We start from the raw sequence: 20,709 nt of genomic DNA, 5'->3' as shown, positions 1-20,709 counted from the left end.
ATGTGTAGTTTGGAGGGGACCCTTAAAAATTGTTTGTGTTTTCTTAAAAAAATTCACTTTTAAAGACTAACTGGGGAGAGACAATATTCATACAGATAAAGTTAAATAAAAATATAAGACATGGACAGAGTGTTACATAATTAATTGCTAAATAGAAACTCTAGTACAGAGGAAGGAAGGTCACAGTCAATTGGGAGCTTTGGCAAGACTCCCTCTGGGAGTGCGGATTGACTATGGTACATGAGGTATGAACAACACCTTCAGAGGGCAGAGGAGGTGAACAGTTTTACCACCCCATTGCAGTTCTGGGAAGTGGGAGAGGGCCAGTGAGGGGGGTAAGAGCCCTCAGAAGGTGGTTCCTCAGCACTCAGAGACCCAATGGAAGGATGTGGCTCATGGGAGGAGAGGAGAGTGATTTCCATGTAGCTGGTTGTAGTGGATATCTGTTGTTTTGCTATTCAGCTTCCATTCCTCACTTTCTCCCCAATTCTTTGTCCTTGTGGTTTGGATGGGACTGACCCCCACCTCCAGAACACAGGGATGAATTTGTGACTGAGGGCTGGTCAATCGGTGTTCTATTTCTCTGACCACACAGATTGAGTGAAGCCTAGGCATGTGGCGAAGGCACCCACTCCAATGGGTGTGTCTTCTGAGACTTGTTTGGCAAAGATAATCAGGGCTGGAGCTGCTGGTGGCCATCTTGCTACCATGTGGGGAGAGTCTGACTGATAATAAAGTGTGCCCATTGGAAACCAAAGAATTTGGAGAGAGGCTGATTCCAGATGATATCATTTAAATACCTGTATTAAACACGCCTGAAGCTAGACTTTTGAGAAAGTCTTTTCGCAACAACATTAAGAAGAATTCTGGAAGCAACATGAAAAGTCAACAATGGGAAATTGGGATAAATTGTGTTGTAACCATTTGATGGAATATGATACAGCTATTAATGAAAGAGGATATTGTAAAATTAAAATTAGGGACATATGAAGGTGGTCACAATACAATGATGAAAAACAGGTTGAATCTGTTTTTATTTTATAGTTTGTGTAATTAATACAGACAGAATCTAAAAGACTAAATGTCAAAATATTTATGATGATTAACTCTGAATGGCACGGTTCTTTTTTCTTTTAGTCTACCTGTACTTTCTAATTTTACTATAACAAATATGAATTAGGAAATAAAAATAAAGACATTATTTATTTATATTTTATAGAATTATTAAAAACAAACCAAAAGGGGGTGATGAATGAAGGCAATTTATCTGAAATTGATCCCAATTCATCTGTCCTTGTCCTCCACCAGTAAGAAACTTATTAATATTGGTGGCTCCAGTGTCACTGATGATGTGCCAACACATGGCTCAGGAGGCTAGGGGAGTGTCTAACCACACTCTTGCGTGAGTGAGAATGCTAAGGGAGAGGTGTCTGTGTTGGGGTTGGGTGGGTGAAAAGGCCTGCCCTGCTCTGAGTGGCTGAGGGGTCTATGCTGCAATGACTGTGGTCCAAGAGTGAGAAGGAGCAGAGCTGAGCCCAGGTAGCAGGATCCTGGAGTGGGAGCATGTGGCCTCAGCGCACTGGCCTGTGCTCTTCATGGGAGGAGGCACATTGGGTTTTCTGAGGAGCAGATATAAGTAGACCTGCCCCTTGGCAGTTGAGCAGAGTGATTCCCTTATAACAAAACTGGGCTTCCTTTTGGAAGGAAGGTCAGAGTACTCACACTAAACTAAGCCTTGTGTAGAACATTCTGGAGGGTGTACTTCATGTGTTGGGCACCGTGGGAGTGTTTTGCCTGCCCTGCAATAGCCAGATTTCTGGGCAGTCAAGAGGGAGCCCAGGAGTTTCACCTGCTTCAGGTAAGAAGATGTTTGGCTTTTCCCATTTTATTCTGCAGGGGCCAAGGAAGAGCCTGAGAGCTGGGAGTCTGCCACGTAGGCAGGAGTGTAGAAAGGTCCTAGAATTCTGAGTGTGCCTGGAAAAGTCCCCTGTCATTTCTAATCTGCAGAGCCTCACTATGGTTTTGTTCTGTTTTGTTTTGTTTTTGAGACAGGGTCTTGTTCTGTAACCCAGGAGGGGGTGCAGTGGCATGATCACAGCTCACCGCAGCCTTGACCTCAGGCTCAAGTGACCTTCCTGCCTCTGCCTCCTGAGTAGCTGGGATGATAGGCACATGGCACAAGGCCCCACTAATTTTTAAGTTTTTTTGTAGAGACAGGGTCTCACTATGTTGTCCAGGCTGATTTCAAACTCTTGGGCTCAAGCTAACCTCCTGCTTTGGCCTCCTAAAGAGCTGGGATTAGTCTCATTTCTTGTCATCTTGACCATCTCAGGACTGATCTCTGTAGGCACTGTATTGCAGTTTCCAGTAGTCACCACAAGAAGCCCAGAACCCAACAAATTCTGTCTCATTTCACTTCTGTGGGGCACCTAGTGCAATGAAATGTGGTCACAAGGGGCTGGGGAGTTGGTGGGTGGGAAATGGGGAGTTTCTTAACGGCAGTGGAGGGGTTTCAGTTTTGCAAGATAAAAAGAGTTCTGAAGATCGGTTGCACAGCAACGTGAATGTGCTTAACACCACTGAACTGTATGCTTAAAAATGGTTAAGAGGGTAAATTTTACGTTATATGTATTTTAACACTATTAAAAAAGAACAACAAAAAAGTCCAGGACCCAAGGTCTTCTTTCAGGCCCTAGTCACTCATTCCTGTTCATGTGTATGATTATCAGGCAGCTTCTTACTCCAACCGTTCTGGTTCTCTTGACCTTGCTGTATCATTCTCCAGAGCATTTATGACAATCTGACCTCCTGTGTGTATTATTTATTTATTTGCCTGTCTTTCTCCCCTCTCAACTAGAATATTCACTCCATAAGAGCAGGGATTTTTTGTTTTGTTTACTGCTGAAATCCCAGCACCTAGAAGAATGCCTGCCACATAGTAGGTGCTTGATGCGTATGTATTGACTGACTGCAGACTGGTAAATTTTGTGTGGATCTATGTAGGGGATCTTGCAACCTGTTAAGGACACAGCAAAAGGAAGGTGGGGAAAAGCAGTATCAGTCTCACCGTGATCTCTTGATCTCATATAATTAGACATTGCCATCAGAAAATATCTTTGTGTGACATGTTTCATTAAAAAAATCAAATTAACTATCTTAAAGTGTTTGTTCTGAAACATAGCTGGAAAAGAGTACGGGGAAGGCTTTTCTTTGTGAGCCAGTCTATTTCTTGCTACTGGAAGTGTTTCCTTTTTGGGCTGCAGGATACCCCTTCTGCCACCTCATTTTTTATTTCACGACATTATCCCATGGCTGGTTTCCACCTTCAGTTTTTATTAAAAATATATTAACTCTTTTTCTTCATTCACCCCCTCGAACCCATCATTCACTTGTCTCTTGTACATTCTGATGCTTTGAAAATTGCTGCAATCATAGGTAATCTGAAGAATTTCCCCTTATTAGCAGCACAGCCAGGAGCTAATCAGAAGTCTTCATTTACCCGATACAATTTACAGCCTTTGAGGAGCGATTGCTCTATCACTTGCCTCTTTCTGTTTCTCAGCATTGTTTTTTCAGGAACATATTCATTTGGTTTTGTCTTTTTCTTAGGACCTTTTTCTTTAAGACTTCTTGCTGTATCAGCACACACCTGCATGGACTATTTTGTCTGTCTATGTAATTAATTATCTATCAGTTTCATCAAAAGCATTAAATGTTTTTTTTTAGATGACATTGAACTGTTTGATCAATTTAATTAATGAATTCAGTCAAAACAGTCTTAACAACCATCCATGGTGACCTGCCTTATATTCTGTCTTAAGGAAGTTTGCCTTTTCTCCTGAATTTCCTTCATTTTCTTTTGATTCAATTTCTTCCCTTTTCTTTTGTTTCAAACTGATGGAGCTCCTTTGAGATATGGCCTTTTCTTTAGTAATGTAGCAGTTTATATGTTCTAGATTACATTATAGACTCCTGCTACTTGAAGGGACAGCCAGGTTTTTTGTTTGTTTGTTTCCAGCTCTCTGTCTAGTAGAATTGCATGTGCTGAAACGAAACAAATCTTAAATGTATTTATATTAGGTTAGTGCAAAAGTAATTGTGGTTTTGCCATTACAAGTAATTTATATTAGATTGGTGCAAAAGTAATTGTGGTTTTTGCTATTACTTTCAATGGCAAAACTGTAATTACTTTTGCATCAACCTAATATGTGCTATATACGTATACATTCATAAAACATGTTTTTTAATGCCCTTGATCTCCAGTTGTTTTTCATATAATCAGGTTAAGGTTGATGGTCCAGTTAGACTCTTACATAATTTACTGTTAATAGATGTTTTTCTTTATCTCTTTTTAAAAGCCAGAGTATGAATTGTAAAAAGAGACATTAATGATATAATCTTTCCCTTAACTCCTATCCTACTTTTGCCCTCAAAGAAGTTATTAGCAATTACAAGTCACAATGTAGTATCACATTGTGAGTTTGGAATTATTAAAAATTGTTCAAATGAACTCAAATCAACAGTGGTGACGTTTATAACTATTTCTTTGCCTCGGCTTCTTACGTTCCCCGCCCCCATCCCAGATACAAACACAAAACGCATGCCCTATAAATGCTTTCTGGGCATTCCTAAGCATTTCTTTAGTGTGGAATGTGTTATGCATCGTATCATACATCATATCACACTAATACTGTGGAAGCCTAGTATGATTGGGCATAAAGTGTTTGGATGATTGTTTGTTTTAGTCTGTTCAGGCTGCTATAACAAAAATACCACAGACTGGGTGGCTTATAAACAATAGAAATTCATTTCTCATAGTTCTGGAAGCTGGGAAGTACAAGATCAAGGGGGCGAAAGATTCGGTGTCTGCTAAGGGCCCATTTTCTGGTTCATAGATGGTGGCTTTTCATTGCATGCTCACATGGGCAAAAGGGTGAGCTGGCTTTCTGGGGTCTCTTATAAGGGCACTAATTCTAAATTTATAATGTCTCTATCCTTATGACCTAATCACCTCCCGAAGGCCCCACCTCCTAATACCATCATACTGGTGATTAGATGTCAAACATACAAATTTGGAGGAACACAGATACTCAGACAATAGCATTGTTGTTTTGGATGATTTGATTTAATTAACAAAACCATTTCTTTCTTTTTTAAATGGAAATTTCCAAAATGATAGTCCACACTCTATATCCTAGTAATCGGAATGTAGAAAATATAATTGAAACTTTCCTTAGTGATGTAGGTCATCCATTAAAAGAATGTTGGTGGACTGGACAGGCAAGTGCTGTCCGAGCTGGGTTTTGATTCTGTCAGAATTCTTAGTAGCACACAACAAAAATGAACTTTGGTTTATTAAGGATAGAGGGTGCTCACAGAAATATATAGAGGACTGGAGACACCCAGTCTTGAGGCTGAACTTCCAGAAAAAATGTCTAAATACCAGCCATAGGCCTGGTCCTATAAGAAAAGTACCACCACTGCAGCCACTGAGCACTGGGTAGTACAGTTTTGTTTTTTAAAATTTTAAATTCTTTCTCAGCTATATTAATATATAATCAACAAATAAAAATTATATATATTTATGGTGTGTACAACGTGATGTTTTGCTCTATGTATACACTGAAATTATTAAATCAAGCTAATTAACATATTTGTCACCTTACATACTTGTATTTTTGTGGTGAGAACATTTAAGATCTATTCTCTTAGTAATTTTCAAGTATACAATACATTATTATTAACTACAATTATCATGCACAGTAGAGCTCCAGAACTTATTCATCCTTTCTGGCTGAAACTTTGTACCCTTTGATCAACATTTTCCCATTTTCTCCCTGTCCCGCCCCTAGTCCCTGGCAACTGCTGTTCTACTTTCTGCTTCTGTGAGTTCAAATTTTTTTAGATTCCACATATAAGTGAGATCATGCAGTATTTGTCTTTCTGTGCCTGGCTTATTTTACTTAGCATAATGTCCTTCAGGTTTATCCATGTTGTTGCAAATGGCAGGATTTTCTTCCTTTTTAAGGCTGAATTATATTCCATTGCATATATATGCCACATTTTCTTTATCCATTCATCTGTCAATGGACATTCATGTTGATTCTATATTTTGGCTGTTGTGAATAATGCTGCAATGAATATGCAAGTACAGATATCTCTTCAACACACTGATTTCATTTCCTTTGGATCTATACTCAGAAGTGGGGTTGCTGGATCATATGGTGGCTCTATTTTAATTTTTTTGAGGAACCTCCACATTGTTTTCCATAATAGCTGTACTAATTTACATTCCCACCAAGAGTGTACGAGGGTTCTCTTTTTTCTACATGCTTGCCAACACTTATTTTCCATCTTTGTGATAATAGCTAATCTAACAGGTGTGAGGGAATATCTTCTTGTAGTTTTAATTTGCATTTGTCTGATGATGAGTGTTAAATCAAATTTAGCTTAAAGTTGCCTCCTTACATATTTTAAGTTCAGCCTAAAGGGTTTTCTGTACACCATGAACTATATAACAAGTGGAGGTGTAACCATACTGTAACCTATACTTGTGCCAATCACTGAGTTTTGGTCAATCACTTGTAGCCAACTGTTCGAACTGTGTTCAAATAAGGCAAATGCCGAACTGTAATCAATCCAGCTGTTTCTGTACCTCACTTTCCTTTTTCTGTCCATAAATCTTCTCCCACCATGTGGCTGCGCTGGAGTCTCTGGGCCCACTCTGGCAAGGAATGCTGCCCAATTCATGACTCATTTGTTGCTCAATTAAACTTCTTTAAATATAATTCAGCTGAAGTTTTTCTTTTATTATTAGTGATGCTGAGCATTTTAAAATATACCTGCTAGTCATTTGTATGTCTTCTTTTGAGAAATATCTATTCATCTTCTTTGTCTATTTTGTAATCAGGTTGTTTTCTTGCTATTGAGTTGTCTGATATATATATATTTTGGATATTCACACCTTATCAGATGTATGGTTTGCACATATTTTCTCCTGTGCAGTATTAAATGTGGCTTCTGTGCCAGGAGCTTTGCCTTGCAGCTACTGCTGCTGCTGCTAGCATGAGAGAGGGAGGGAAAGAGAGAGAGGAAGAAAAAAGAAAGATTGAAATTGCTTAGTGTGAGAGAATTTTCTGTACCAAGTCTGGTGTGGGTCTCTGATTGGCAGAACCTTTGCTTCGAATGTGCCCACATGGCAAGGGACTATGTAACATTTTCAGCTCCTCTAGGGGTGACTGTCCATCTTCTCCCCACATCAGAACTCAAACAGTATGGAATTCCCCAAAGAAAGGGGTTTCTCAGACACTTCTCAAAAGAAGACATTTATGTGGCCAAGAAACATGAAAAAAAGATCGACATCACTGATGATTAGAGAAATGCAAAACCAAACCACAGTGAGATACCATCTCATGCCAGTCAAAATAGTGATAATTAAAAAGTCAAGAAACAACACATGCTGGTAAGGTTATGGAGAAAAAAGAATGCTTTTACACTGTTGGTGGGAGTGTAAATTAGTTCAACCATTGTGGAATATCTTGTGGCGATTCTCAAAGACCTAAAGGCAGAAATACCATTTGACCCAGCAATCCCATTACTGAGTATATACCCAAAGGAATATAAATCATTCTATTATAAAGACACATGCACACGTATGTTCACTGCAGAACTATTCACAATAGCAATGATATGGAATGAACCCAAATGCTTATCAATGATAGACTGGATAAAGAAAATGTGGCACATATACACCATGAAATACTGTGCAGCCATAAAAAGGAACAAGATCATGTCTTTTACAGGAACATGGATGGAGCTAGAAACTGTTATCCTCAGCAAACTAATTCAATAAGAGAAAAACCAAACACGGCATGTTCTCACTTATAAGTGGGAGCTGAATGATGAAAGCACACTGACATTGGGTGGGGGGAACAACACACACTGGGGCCTCTGAGGTGGGGGTAGGGGGAGGGAGAGCATCACTAAGTATAGCTAATGAATAATGGACTTAAAACCCAGGTGATGGGTTGATCTGTGCAGCAAACCACCATGGCACACATTTACCTGTGTCACCTGCACATCTTGTGCATGTACCCCAGAACTTAAAAGTTGAAAAAAAAAAAAAAAAGAAAGGGGTTCCTATTGGGAAGCTAAGGTGAACATTAGACTCCCACTTTAGGTTAAATATGTAATATTCCCAGACAAATCTTGACACTTCCTTTCTTGCCTATGTTTTTATATGAACCCAATTCCTCATTTTTTCCTCAAGGAAGTGGAGTGCAGCCTGCGCAATTGCTAACAGCATAATGTAGTTGCCTTTTTGCGGAAGTGATACTGAGTAAAAACTGAAATCTCCTGGGGTGTTTTCTTATCCTCAATAAAAATCTTCAATATTCTTATAATTGAAGTTTGACTTCTTAGCACTATTAAAAATATTTTCTTATTTTAGTGCCTAGAGCTACTTGTTTTAGCTTTATGGGATTTTTTTTTTTTTTTTTTTTTTGGTTATCTGGTAGAATTTCAGGATATATACCATTAAAGATGGGTGCTGCTTTTATTGTGACTACAGACATAATTGGGGATTCTCTCTTCGGCTGAATTTCCTTAGTACCAGATAATTATGAGATCTAGAACTCTGGATATGGGTTAATTCAAATTTACCATTGTCTAGTTATTAAGAAGTCAGAATAGCATTTACTGTGTATATCTGGGCAATTGATGTTTCTGAGTTTCCTTTTTTAATGAATGGAAGTGATTCTTCTCAGGCTGGACTCTCAGGTGTTGGGAGAGTGGCTGAGATGACCGGCAGAGGGGAGAGGTGGAATGGAGGGGGAACCCAGAATTTCCTGACTCCTGGGCTCTGCTGTGCTTTTTACCTCCAAAACCATCATCCAGAAATCAAACCATCTACACTCTTGACTTTCAGTCTTTTTAGTGTTTATTGTACCTCCCCAAATTGGCCATTTTTCTGATTTTTAGAAGGATAGATAGTGTATTTTGGTGGGAAGGATGAGAAGGTTAAAAAATATTATCTAAAATTAAAATGCAATATTTTGGAGAGAGAGATCTTTGGTTTAGATCCAGGCTGTAACACTGACTGTGTGAACTTGGGCAAGGTATTCAGCCTCTCTGAATTTCAGTATCTTTCTCTGCAAAGTAGGAATAATAATGCTTGTTTTGTAGCCTAAGTAAATGTTGAATCCGTTCTTCTATGGAGTTTATTCATGTGCACCAACCCTATCCCCCTTGTGGTGACTTTAATACCTTTTTACAGTGCTGCTGATGGAGGATGCTGTCAATCCAGAGTCTGACAGCCTCTTGCTCCTATGTAAGTCAAATGTCATTCTTGAAATCATGATAAACTTATCAATTTTTTTTGCATAACTTGATAGGGTTATGGAATTATAACTGTTTTGGAAACATTCCAGCCTAGAAGCTATATACCAGAACAAATGAGATCCTGGCCCAGTACCTCCTCCAAGGAATTCATTCTGCTTTTGGAGACTAGCACATGTATTTGCTTTATATTATGTTTCCTAAATTATATTTATTTCTTTATTTTAGAGTAATGCAATAATTTAAAAGAAAAGAGTATCTTGGCTTATTCCCCCTCAAATACCACAGCCTTCTTCATTAGGATGTTTCATTTAAAAAATAGTATTTGTGCATTCCCTGCCAACCTTCCAAAAAATTCACTGCTGGGCAGAGGAAGGGGTTGATAAATAAAAAGTAATTTGTTCATAAAATTTATAAGCCACTGGAAATGAAGGCCCTGGAAGAAAATGCCAACTCAGCTTTAAGTATGAGATAATAATCAAAATAGCAAATGTACAAGTGCATTATGGTAAGAATAAATCAAATGGCAAGGCTCGATGTGAACAATATGGAAAAAACAACTAAGTGAAGAAATGTCAAATGAAGGATTACCTTTACTCTGGAAGTATCTATTCAAATCATAAATTCAGCCCAGGATTTCTGCTTCCCAAAACCTACAGACTTCTACTGAACAACGGCACTGCACCGGCACCAACCACAACAAAAACAACAAAACCCTTTGTTTTCCTGCCAGCTTCTAGCAATTCTGTTTCAGAGAGAGAGGCTTTTTCTGTGGACTGTGTCTTTTATTGAAGATTTAACCATAAAAGCAGGGCTCCTGCAAACTCTACTTAGGGTTGGCAGTATATATCATCAATTAGATATAAGGTTGCTTTTTTTTTTTTTTTTAAACCAGCCTTTCCATAAGAGCTTTTGTTGACTATTTCAGTCTTGTTTTCCCAAAGTAAATGTTTCATTGAGTTAGCATGACTTTATTATAATAAAAACTGTATTTTTGTCTTCTGTCCCTTGACATTTATTCCATAGAACTAGTTTTTTCCTGACCCTAATTGAAAGAAAATTTAGGGCAAATTATTGTACACCTCTGACCACTTTTAGTTAACAGTAGGTCTTCCTGTTAGCATGTCGAGGCCAGTGTAATAATACAATCAGTAATTTCATTCAACGTTAATGCTGCTTCTCTTCCCCCAGCTTGGCCCAACTGAAGGCAAGAAGAGGCCAACCAGGCAAAAGGAGGCCTGGTTGGCCTCTTCTCTTTTTCTCCAACGTGCATCATACCCCTCCTCCCTCGTCTTCAGAATGAGGCCACCATTTTGGATCATCTTTCACGGAGAAGGTGGGAGGGGCTCGGGAGAGAGGAGTCCAGCCGCGGAAGGCCTTAGTTGACTAGTGCTGTTGTCAGCTGCCAGCTGAACCTGGGCCGGCAGGCATTTGAAGCCGATTGTCTTGGGGGGCACTTTGGTGGGTTCTTTGGGTACTCCTACCTCTGCAGAGCTCTCACCTGGAATCCGACACTAAATCTGTTAGTTCTGCCTTAGAAATGTCCCCCAAATCCAACCATTTTGTATCTCTCCCACCACTTCCCCTGCTCCAAGCCACCCCCAACTCTATCCTGCAGGACTGTGGTGGGTTTCCATGCTTCTGCCTGTGTTCCAGGAGTCTGTTTTACATGCAGGACAGGGATCTTTTCAGCATGTAGTTCAGATCATGTTATTCCTTTGTTCCAGCTGTCTGGTGGTTTCCTGTCTCATACAGAGCGGAACTCCCAGGCCTCTGAGGGACCACAGGCCCTACACTCTGCCTTGCCCCCGCCCTACATTTCTGACGTCACCTTTCACCACTCTCACCCTCCTCACTGTCCCAGGACACTGAACACCCCGCTTCCTCAGGGCCTTCCCATTTGCTGTTCCTTCTGCCAGAATTCTTTTCGTCAGATATGTACAAGGCTTATTCCCTCACCTCGTCTAAGTCTTTTTTTTTTTTTTTTTTTTATGAGACAGAGTCTTGCTCTGTTGCCCAGGCTGGAGTGCAGTGGTGTGATCTTGGCTCACTGCAACCCCCACCTCCTGGGTTCAAGCAATTCTTCCTGCCTCAGCCTCCCGAGTAGCTGGGAATACAGGTGCCCACCACCACACCAAGCTAATTTTTTTGGTATTTTTAATAGAGACGGGGTTTTGCCATTTTGGCCAGGCTGGTCTTGAACTCCTGACCTCAGGTGATCTGCCCGCCTTGACCTCCCAAAGTGCTGGGATTACAGGAGTGAGCCACCATGCCTGGCCAAGTCTTTGCGCAAATGTCTCTGTCTTAGTAAGCTTTTCCATGATCAATCCATTGCAAACTGCAAAACCTCCCTCCCCCAGGTCTCTCCCTATTCTCCTTTCATACTTTATTTTTCTCCATAACACATTATATTTTGACCTACTCTATATTTTACTTATATAGTGTTTTTCTCCTCCATTAGTACATACTTAATAAAGGAAGAATCTTTATCAGTTTTGTTCATTGTTGTATCCCTAGTTCTTAGAACTATGCTCAGCACCTAGTAGGTACTCAGCAATCCTTTTGAATCAATGAATGAATGTTTACATTGATCCTGTGTTATTGTAACTCACCTGCATACATAACCAGCTCTCTTTCTCAGCTCTTGAGAGTAAGGTCTAGGAATTGGTCATTTTGTGTTCCTTACATCTCTAGCTCAGTGTCTGGAACAAAATAAGTTCTCAATAAATATTTATTGCATAGATTAAAGAATGAATAAATCAGGAAAGATTGCTAGAGATGTGGAAAAAAAAGAAACAGGAGTAAAGTTTCAAGGCAGATAATGTGGTTCAGATATTTCAAGGAGAGGAAACCATGGGATTTAGGATGGGAAAGGGGGCTGGGGACCTTTGAGGAGCATGGAGTGGAGAGTGGGCCTCAAGTTGCAGTGGGTGGAGGTGACTGAACATAGATGGTAGGATGTGGAGAACTTGGTCCAGAAGAAGCCTATGAGGGAATGAAATTGAATTTAGACTGATGAGAAGCTGGTTGGGGGAATATATATATATCAGCCTACAGGAAAACTGAATATGTTTGTAAACTGAATCTTTAGTGGAGAGGGAGACTAATCGAGACAGGGGATAGATGAGGAATAAGATTTGGGAGGGGGCAGAAGGAGTGTGATCAAGCCAACAAGAGAACTGGTCCTGGGAAGCAGTATGGCTACCTTTTTCTCTGAGGTAGGAGACATTCCCTGGTCTTTGCTTGGATGGACAGGCATGGAGAGAGGGAGGGAGGAAGGGAGGAAGCCACCTACCTACTGTCCATCCATTTGTCTGTGTCTTTCTACTTGTCTAGTCATTCATCCATCTGTTCACGCATCCATCTTTCTATCTATCTATTCATCTCTCTAACATTCCATTTTTCTCAGAACCCAGCCAGGTCCTTCTGATGCTCATCCTCAGAGATGCTGGGGAAGCAGGTAGTATTCTGAGGTGAGGCTTAGGTATAGATAACTTTTCTCCAGGCACTTGCAGCCCTCCATGGCAAGATGGGAGTTTTATGTCTTTTGAATTGTCCTGCACAGTGATTTCTCTAGCCTAAAGATCACTGAGTCAGATATACACAGTGCATGATGAAAACATCAGGCTTTCTAGTATTTAGAAATTAGGCTTTTCAAAGTACCTGAAAATCCAAAATCTCCCAGCTAATTATTTACTTTCACTTAGTTTTCTTTCAGACTTGGCAAGATGATTACAGGTAATTCCCACCTTTCCCTACAATATCCAGCAAAAGAATTGATAAATGCTGCCCCTCCATCCCCCATGATTACCACTTCTATTTATGAACAATGGAAGGGAACAAAATAAAAAGTAAATGGAAGAAATGAAAAAATAAATTCACTCTGACTTGACACTCTGTCCAGTTAATGAACCCTCCAGAGGAACTGCATTAACACTGGCACTGTGTTTAATGACGGAATAACTCAATATGTGCACTCATTCAGGACATTTATAGATTATTAATTACTCACACACAGTATTCAAGTCATGAATGTAATTACCCAGAGTCTGTCTTTCCTTGCTAACCCAGCATCTTGGACCTGTTTCTTGAATCACCCTCAGGTGTTGAAGCCCCCAGACACAGCTCCGTGCCACTCAGAATCATTTTGGCAAAGCCCTCCCTTAGCCTCTGGCTTGGATTGACCTGGCAGATGCCCCATGCTAAGCACCTGCTTTTATGTACTGATACTCAGGGCAAAGATGTTATGATGATTATGACACCTCCTGTCATGCTCTAGTCACAGAGGGCCACGGGAAGCAGATTACAGGGACTGATTTATTTCGGAGACTTGGGAGAGATTCTTGCTGCCCTCGCTTCTGAATCTGTGCTTAGAGACAGTTTAAAAATAATGAAGCTGTTAACCAGATCAGAGGTCTGCTGAGCAGATGGTCCATGAGGGGCCAAGAGTCTCAGCTGATGGTAAACCAGGGTGGAGATTTGGAAACAGGAGCTTCCTTGGGGAAATGTACTCTCATTCCCAGATGTGGAGTAGTTACTTCAGTAGCAATAAGGATGACTTAAAGAGGGCCCAATCTCCAACATGACTCAAGGCTCAGGTGTGTGGAGCTTTATACTGCAAGATTTATTTTCACAGTGCTGGCTGAGTTTTTGCCCCAAGCCCAGTGGCTTTGCCTGGGTGTGTCTTGAGGAGCCCATTAAGATGGAGCAAGGACTTTGTCTTCATTAAGGAGAACGCAGGATCCCTCTTTCTCTCTCTCTGCAAGGTACTAGTATTAGTTTTCTGATTGTAAACATAATATATGCTGATTATAAATCACTAAAATTTTAGACATACAGTAGAAAGTCCCCTTAATTCTACCCCACAGATATAACCACTGTTATGATTTGTTGTATACTTTTCCAGTAGTTTTTCTATGCATCTATAAACACATGTATTAGCACATATGTATCTTTTAGATAAAATCATACCTACTCTTCTATAAGCTGTTTTAATTTAAAATATTTTTCAGACCTCTTTCTATGCTAATTACATAGAGTTACAGTGTTTGTTCTTTCCAAGTGCTTAAGAGTATATGGTTATATGGCTCTGGCACAACTTAATTGGTCATTTAGATTTAATTAAAAAAATTATGAACAATACTGCAATAAGAAATCATATATATTCATTTTTACCTACTTGCTTATTTCCCTTAGACATATTCTAGAAGTTTAACAGCTAGATCAAAAGGAATATTTATGTTTAATTAAAAAATTTTGTTGCACGTTATCTAATTCATGACCTCCAAAAAGTTGAACTAGTTTGCACTTCATCAGTAGAGTATTTTTACACCTTGCCAACTTTGAATATTATCGTTCTGTTTAATCTTTGCTAATCTGAAACTGAAAAAAATATTTCATTGTTATGCTAATTTAAATTTCTTTGGCTATTAATCAGGCTAAATACTTTAAAAATTTTTTTTTGTGGCAATTTGTATTTCTTATGAAATTGTCCTGTTCATGATTCTTTACTTATCTGGGGGGCAAGAAGAGATTACTTGTCTTTTTAAAATATGGATTTATGGCTGGGCCTGGTGGCTTATGCCTGTAATCCTAGCACTTTGGGAGGCCAAGGTAGGAAGACTGCTTAAGCCCAGGAGTTCGAGGCCTGGGCAACATGGTGAAACCCCGTCTCTAAAAAAAATACGTAAATTAGCTGGATGTACTGGTGTTCCTGTAGTCCCAGCTACTCAGGAGGCTGAGGTGAGAGGATCACCTGAGTCTTGGGAGGTCGAGGTTGAGTGAGACGTGATGATGTCACTGCACTCCAGCCCGGGTGACAGAGTAAGACACTGTCTCAAAATAAATGAATGAATAAATAATACTGATTTACAATAACTCTTCATCAGACGGAGATACTAACCTTTTTACTGCTTTTTGTGTACATATTTTCTCCTCAAAATGTATTTTGTTGCTGCTTTTATTTTTTTAAAACCAAAGGTTTGATAAAGTTTTACTCATTGCTTTTGGTGTTTAGGTCTCTTTATTTTCTTTTTAATAAAGAACAGCCCCTTAACTTTTTTCTCCAGATAATAGTGACTTTTTAAAGAGACTGTTACTGGCTGGGTGCAGTGGCTCACACCTGTAATCACAGCACTTTGGGAGGCCAAAGCTGGCCGGATCACCTGAGGTCAGGAGTTCGAGACCAGCCTGGCCAACATGGTGAAACCTTGTCTCTACTAAAAATACAAAAAATTATCCAGGTGTGGTGGGGCACACCTGTGGTCCTAGCTACTTAGGAGGCTGAGGCAGGAGAACCGCTTTGAACCTGGGAGGTGAAGGTTGCAGTGAGCTGAGATTGCACCACTGCACTGCAGCCTGGACGACAGAGTGAGACTCTGTCTCAAAAAAAAAAAAAAAGATCTGTATCATATTAAAGTTTCCTTCTATTTCTAGTTTACCCATAAGTTTAACCCAGGATGGATTTAGAAATTTATCAACAGCATTTTCTGCATTTATCAAAAGACCATTTGATTTTTATTCTATTAATCTAGTGAATTACATTGACATATTTTTTCTAACTACCTATCCTTGAATTCCTAAAATAAATCCTAGGTAAAGGTGTTACATTGTGCTTTTAATGTGTTGTTGGTTCTATTTGTAAATATTATATTTAGGGTGTTTGCATATATATGTATTAATAAATGAATTTGACTTTTGGTTCTTTTTTCACTTTCTCAGTTTTTGCTATCAGGATTGCATTAGCCTTGTGAAATGAGTTCTTGAAAGCATTATATGACTTTTTAAATAAACCCAACATCTGGAAGTTTTGAGAGGAGTTGATTTCACTAATCATTTCAATTTTTTTTAGTAGTAGTTACTTAGAAAATAGTGTTTTTGGCTTTACATTATTGCCATAAGGATATAAATAGTATTATTTTATTAAAAGTAGTCTCCTCCCTATCTGTAGTTAGATGTATGTTTTCATTGCTAATGTAGTGTATGTGTTCTCAAACTTTTTTCTGTTTTGTCAGATTTGTCAGACATCCCTTAATCCTTTTTTTCCCCAAAGAACTAGCTCTTGGTTTTACTCAACAATTCTAGTTGTTTTAAACTTCCTAATTCATTGGTTTATTTTGTTTATTTTGTTGTTCTTTTCCTAGCTTCTGAGTCTAATGCTCCAAAAATATTTATTTTAGACATTTCTTGTTTTAGGAAAAAACCTATTTAGGGATATGATTTTTTTCCCGAGTAAACTTTGGCTACTTCCCATAGAATTTTCTATTTAGTGTTTCAACATATGTTAATTTTCAAATAATTTATAAATTAAGTTTTTTTTAATTCTTTGATACAGACTTATTTAGAACAATGAAGTTTTGAATTTAATTCCATTTTAATCGGTAAATGAACCCTATAAGAACACTACCGTCAGAAACTTACGGAGACATTTTTCTGTGGCCTAGTAGATGATTTCTCTTTATGTAGTTTTTTTTGAGATAGAGTCTTGCTCTGTTGCCCAGGCTGGAGTGCAGTGGCGTGATCTCGGCTCACTGCAAGCTCCGCCTCCCAGGTTCACGCCATTCTCCTGCCTCAGCCTGCCCGGCTAATTTTTTTGTACTTTTAGTAGAGACAGAATTTCACCCTGTTAGCCAGGATGGTCTCGATCTCCTGACCTCATGATCCACCTGCCTGGGCCTCCCAAAGTGCTGGAATTACAAGCGTGAGCCACCACACCCAGCCTCTCTTTATGCGTTTTAAATGAATGTTTCACAAACATTTAAAAAGAATGTGTCTCATTTTTAGAGAGATCATAATTTGCTATGAATTCAAGCTTATAATATGTATTATTCACATCTTTTATATATTTATTTTTGTCATCTTGACACAAATTTTGGGAATAGTTTTCTAACTTTTTCCACTATACCTATGGGTTTGACAATTTTTTTAAAAATTTCTTTTTCCTTTTAAAAGAGACAGGGTCTTGCTGTGTTGCCCAGGCTGGTCTTGAACTCCTGGGCTCCAGCGATCCTCCTGCCTTGGCCTCCCGAAGTGCTGGGATTATAGGTGTGAGCCACCACACCTGGCCAACTTTTAAAAAAATTTCTAACACTTCTTTTTACTTTTTGGAGAGAATATAGTAAAAAAATTGAGAGTATTGATGCTAACGCCAGGCTGCCTGGTTTGAATACCAGCTCCACCCTCATGAATTGCCAGACCTTCGACACATTTCCTCAACTGTAAAATCACATCATCTACTTACTGGGTTCTTGGGAGGATTATGAGTTGCTATAAGCAATGACCTTGGAATTGTGCTTGACGTGTTGTAATTACTCTCTATGTATCTGCTGCCATGATATTCAGAGTGAAAATGTTCATGGTTGCTATATATTCTGATGAATCTATTGTTTATTAATATAAAACAATTTTCTTTGTCCCATATAGAGATTTTTGCCTTGAATTCGATTTGAGGTAATATTAATATTGCTATATTGTTTTCTTTTTGTTTATATTTGCCTGCTGTCTTAGTCCCTTCAGGCTGCTACAACAAAATGCCATAAACTAGATGGCTTATGCACAGCAGAAATTTATTTCTCACATATCTGGAGTCTGGGAATTCCAAGATCAAGGTGCTGGCAGATTCAGTGTCTATAGATGGTCTGCTTCTTGGTTCATAGACAATGCTTTCTCACTGTGTCCTCACATGGTAGAGATGGAAAGGGGTCTCTCTTGGTTTGCTTTTATAAGAGCCCTAACCCCATTCATAAGGGTTTTACTCTCATGCTCTAATCAACTCTGAAAGGCCCTCACCTCCTAATGCCATCACCTTGGGGGTTATGATTTTAACATATGAATTTTGAGGGGACACAAACATTCAGACCATAGCACTTGGTCTCTCTTTGGGCATCTACATGTTTTCAACCTTTCTGCATTATTTTATGTTACACACATCTCTTGTAAATAGCATATAGATGGAGCTTGCCTTAAAAAATGAATTTGAAAGTTCTTTTAATAAGGGAACATAACCTGTTTACAGTTGTTGAGATTATTGATATTCCTGTCATCTTTGTGTTTTCTGTTAGCTATATTTCTAGATCTTTTGTCAAGGTTGAATCGTTGCCCCCTGATCTTCTTGTACTAGTAGCTCAGCTTAGATCTTTCTAGGCTGGTGCAACCAGAAAGAAGTCTGCTTCTGCTGCTTCAAAGTAAGAAACACCAGAAGCTAGCCAGGGGGCATGGTGTCTGTGGTCACATTGTTTTTGAGGATCCTGGTACTGAATTTTCTATTAGCTATCATTCAGTGAGTCCCTAGTATAAGCCAGGTGCTTTTTTAGACTAAAAAAAAAATATTGCTTCATTTAACCCTCACAACAACCCCAGGAGGCAGGTATTAATATTATACTTACAAATAGGGAGGCAAATTAAAGAAATGAGAATGTGCTCCTGAGGGATTGAAGAAGACATAATTGGTTTTTTTCAGATGGAGTCTCACTCTGTCACCCAGATTGTAGTGCAGTGGCATGATCCCGGCTCACTGCAATCTCTGCCTCCTGGGTTCTAGTGATTCTCCTGCCTTAGCCTCCTAAGTAGCTGGGACCACAGGCACCCACCACCACGCCTGGCTAATTTTTGTATTTTTAATAGAGACTGGGTTTCACCATGTTGGCCAGGCTGCTCTTAAACTCCTGACCTCAAGTAATCCACCTGCCTCGGCCTCCCAAAGTGCTGGGATTACAGGCATGAGCCATTGTGTCCAGTTGGAAGACATAATTTGTAATGTATAAACTCATTCCCTTCCCCTCCATGTATGCACGGGACATGAAGTTGGCTAAGAAGTGGGCTTCTGAGTTGACTTTTACTGAGTTTCTAAATGAATCGGTTGCCAATGCTGTTGGGAACATCAGGCCCTCTTATTCCAGTTCAATCATTTTTTTTCATGGTAGTTTAAGTTTCTACTCTAAGTTGATTGTTCTGGAGTAGATAATCCAGAGTTTAGTCATTTTCTTTACTGCTAGAGTAAAAAAAATTTTAATTCAATGGTGTGTCCCATTAACTCAATGGTGCGTATTTAATCCTGTTGGTGTTTTTTGGGGGACTGGGTCTAGAGTTAGGGGGATCTGTGCCTTCTGGTCTCATAGAATCCGAAGAAGGGCAGGCTCATGCATTATCCATCTTTGTATCTCTTGTGCCTCGAAGAATATGTGGTCCATAGTAGGTGTTATCTCTTAAAATGACCTGAGCTCAGGGAGGGGATTTGTCTTATATTCATATTTGAATTATAAGGTTTTAGAAAGAAGCCCATAGAATATAAATCCATTATCTTAAAATTATGCTTTCTGTAACCCCTATAGTACTATGCAATAGAAATTAAGTGTGTTGCATGGACGTTGGGAGGGGAACATCACACACCGGGGCCTGTCGGGGAGTGGGGGTGCTAGGGGAGGGATAGCATTAGGAGAAATACCTAATGTAGATGACCTGGTGATGGGTGCAGCAAACCACCATGGCACATGTATACCTATGTAACAAACCTGCATGTTTTACACATGTATCCAAGAACTTAAAGTATAATAAAAAAAAACTTAAAAAAAAAAAGAAAAGTTGGTTGTAACCCACCCAGGGCAAGTGTTTATCAGTCTTCACTTCAATGATCTCCAATAAAATTTTCACTATTAAAAAAAAAAATTAAGTGTGTTGCAAGTCCTGATTACACAGAGATGTTAATCACTTTCATGCATCTCCAATTATCATGTTCTATCTGCCGTGCAAAGGAGGAACAGGTAAGGATTATCCCAGCACTTTGGGAGGCTGAGGTGGGCGGATCACAAGGTCAAGAGATCAAGACCATCCTGGCCAACATGATGAAATCCCATGTCTACTAAAAATACAAAAATTAGCTGAGTGTGGTGGCGTGTGCCTGTAATCCCAGCTACTTGGGAGGCTGAGGCAGGAGAATCACTTGCACCCAGGAGGCGGAGGTTGCAGTGAGCCGAGATCATGCCACTGCACTCCAGCCTGGCAACAGAGCGAGACTCCGTCTCAAAATAAAAATAAAATAAAATAAAATGAAATAAAATAATGTTTATTACTTTTTCAGAGCTTATTTTGGACTAAAACAGCGTGTGGTTTCAGTAGGAGAAGGTCTGTGTCACCACGGGAGAGTGGGATGACATTGACGTATGAATGACCGTTTGCACTGGTAATTCCAGTGAGGGCATCCAGCCAATAAAAGTGCTCCTGAGCCAGCTGCTGGGGAGACATATAGCCCTGATCTCACCGGGACTCCATATTTGAAAAAAAAAAAAAGCCAAGTGAAAACTCCCAGCTTACATCAGGGAACTACTGCTGCAGCACTTTAATGAGATCCCTAGGTGAATCTGAGTTTTATATGGTCTG

The 20,709-nt window shown here is 39.5% G+C and overlaps 1 non-coding gene across 1 annotated transcript; it reads right to left on the bottom strand.

Moving 5' to 3' along the window:
* Nucleotides 1-19,984: 19,984 nt before the first annotated feature.
* Nucleotides 19,985-20,118, bottom strand: LOC112133608 (U8 small nucleolar RNA). The gene has a single exon (XR_002915240.3). It is a non-coding gene; the product is annotated as a U8 small nucleolar RNA (small nucleolar RNA).
* Between the last annotated feature and the right edge of the window lie 591 nt (nt 20,119-20,709).

The sequence above is a fragment of the Pongo abelii genome, chromosome 4 (assembly GCF_028885655.2).
Source record: "Pongo abelii isolate AG06213 chromosome 4, NHGRI_mPonAbe1-v2.0_pri, whole genome shotgun sequence".
In the NCBI taxonomy this organism is placed as follows: Eukaryota; Metazoa; Chordata; class Mammalia; order Primates; family Hominidae; genus Pongo; species Pongo abelii.
This window is presented reverse-complemented; position numbering and strand designations above follow the sequence as displayed.